General features: G+C 40.7%; 1 pseudogene; it reads right to left on the minus strand.

Moving 5' to 3' along the window:
- Positions 1–1,251: 1,251 nt before the first annotated feature.
- On the minus strand, positions 1,252–2,179 carry LOC142436111 (kelch-like protein 7 pseudogene; annotated as a pseudogene).
- Between the last annotated feature and the right edge of the window lie 403 nt (positions 2,180–2,582).

Consider the following 2,582-nt stretch of genomic DNA (forward strand, 5'->3'; position numbering starts at 1 on the left):
CTATATAAGAATCTATCAAGAGTGTACCAGGCCTAAGAATGGCCTGCCATTTTGTCAAACTACAGTGGACACAAAAGGCCACGGAACCCATCGCCTAAATTATGCAGAGATATCAAGCCAAAAGAGGAGCCCCCACTTAAAATGAGGAGCACAAGAAATAGTCTGTCATCTCTAAAGGAGAATTTTCCAATTAGAACACCGAAATGGCAATGGTGAACCTTCCTTGAAATGCACAATGGTTAATATATTTCTGCCCAACATACTCACCCTTCTCTTTCCCTCAGGATCATAAAGCAATCTTCCAAAAGTTGTGAAAAAAAAAGAAATCTGGTTATTTTTAATTAAATTTCTCAGTGAACTATTTGAAATCCAATTATCCTCTTTTCATAGATTGAAAGTTCTTCTCTCTTCCCTGGCATCCTCAGAATGGTATGATTCACCTTTAAAATAGAGTGCCAAGAAGTCATTTCTTGACAATATTTGAAAAAAGATTAAGATTTCCTTTTCTATCATTTTTCAGCCAGTAATTAATACAGTAATTCCTCCTGTCATCATTTAAATCCAAGGAATATATAGAGATAATAGTGTATAAGTTTATTAGCTCCAAAAATATATTGACTTAATTCTGGAAAATTATATGCTACCACTGAAAATGTTCTCTGACGGAAATCAATTTAATAATAAGGAAAAGCCACCATTCCTGGCAGGTATAGGGCAGCTATGGGAGGGTCTCAATGAATGACAGCTAATATCATTCCAGATTTCTGAACAATGCCAAGTATAAGAATTTAAAAATAATTACCAAGCAATCCTATTTAATAAGTAGCCTACTTATATCAGAGTATAAACTACTGTTCACTTTGCATGAGGCAAGGTAAATAATTTCTAACAAAAGCTGCCTCTGCAATTATTATATTAGAAATAATTAATATGAAAAAATATAAATAGGTCCTAGTAAGTGGCAAAATATTTCCAAGACAAAGTTTTATAACAAAAATAAGGGAGGGTGGGCACATTTAATATAAATACTGAACATATTGTGATGGAATTCTAATAATGCTGGCTTTTGAGAATAACATACTTTATTGAATGAGACTTTTTTTGAAAATTTGGGGTCAATTCTTCAGTTACTTAAACTGTTCTACTTGAAGACTAAAAACATGTGGTTGGATATACAAAATAGTTATCAACACAGGTAATTTTAAAGAGCAAAACATGCATCAAATGAAATTCTGAAGTTACATTCTCACTTCAGGATCGTGTGCCATATGCACCTTTTTCCAACTTTGGCTTAAAATATCTACAAGACTGTGGTCTTCGAGGCCTTGCTCCATCTGCCAGTTCTTTCTGATCCTCAGGAGACAGTAGATGATACCGCATTCCATTCATCACCATCTTAAGGCACTCAGGATTGTCTTGAATGAGGGATTCAAATGGGATGGTTTTACATAAGAAATTTTTTTGAGATAAGAGGAAATCTGATGTTAGCAAGGACATCCACCATAAAAGGCTGGCGATTCGGCGCATCATATCTCAGCCACCTGACGGTAGCATCATAAACCTCCTCCTCTGCGCTCACGGTCAGGGAGTCCTGGTTGAGCAGACTTGTTACTAGCTCAGCATCAAGGTGGAGAAACTCCTCAGTTTTGGAAACGTCAGGGAAATTATGGTCAATAAAGGCATCTGCAGTGGCTTTCAACTCAGGACAGTCTAGACGCTCTGCTAGAATGCTTAGACCGAGACAGTTTGAAGCATCCACTTGCTCTTTCAAAAAATCAACACACATGTTCTTCACAGGTTCCATCTGGTACTGGTTTGCGGCATCCAACAGAGACTGCACATTGTTGGTATTCACAGAAACCCTTGCAGTGTAAGAAAATTCCACCAGGTGTTCAATAACGTCAGGGTCTGCGTCTTTGAGTTCTACTTCAGAGGATTTTGATTCGAGCATGCCAGTTGTGAACATGACATTAAAAACTGGGCTGGCTGCAGCCAAGACCACACGATGAGCAGGGATCTCTCTTTCCTGGACCACGAGAATCACATCGCAAAAAGTTCTCTGCTTTCGCATGCCATTCATGACTGCCATGGAGCCCACCAGAAATTTCGCTTCTTCCCAAGTGTCAGGTTTCTTCTTGGTCTTTCTCTTGCTGCTCTGTGACACCCTGGAGCCTGACATCCTCCCTGAGCTCGACTCTTGTCTGAGGTTCTCCGGGCTTGGTGCAGATTGTGGACTGCAGACTGCGTTCCGGCAGGGGTCCCTTCTGTGTGGGCCGAATGCTGAGGGCAGGCTGACTATGGAGGCGGCGGCGGCTCACCCTCTGCGGAAACACCAGGCTGGGCTGTGTGGTTCCGGCAGCAGCTCCAGGGCAAGCTAGGCTGCGTCAGGGACAGAGCTGTAGCAAGGTGGTGGATGAGCCTAGGATTCCGAAAACAAGACATTTTTTGGTAGGGAAGAAAAAAAGGCTAACAAAGAGAGAAAAATAAAAATTCTTCTATCCATAAAAAAAAGATGACTTGGACACATACCAGAGGGACTCCGTAGAACCCAGTCAAGGAGAGTTGCTTAGAGGGAAATTCAC

The sequence above is a fragment of the Tenrec ecaudatus genome, unplaced genomic scaffold (genome assembly GCF_050624435.1).
Source record: "Tenrec ecaudatus isolate mTenEca1 unplaced genomic scaffold, mTenEca1.hap1 Scaffold_1521, whole genome shotgun sequence".
In the NCBI taxonomy this organism is placed as follows: Eukaryota; Metazoa; Chordata; class Mammalia; order Afrosoricida; family Tenrecidae; genus Tenrec; species Tenrec ecaudatus.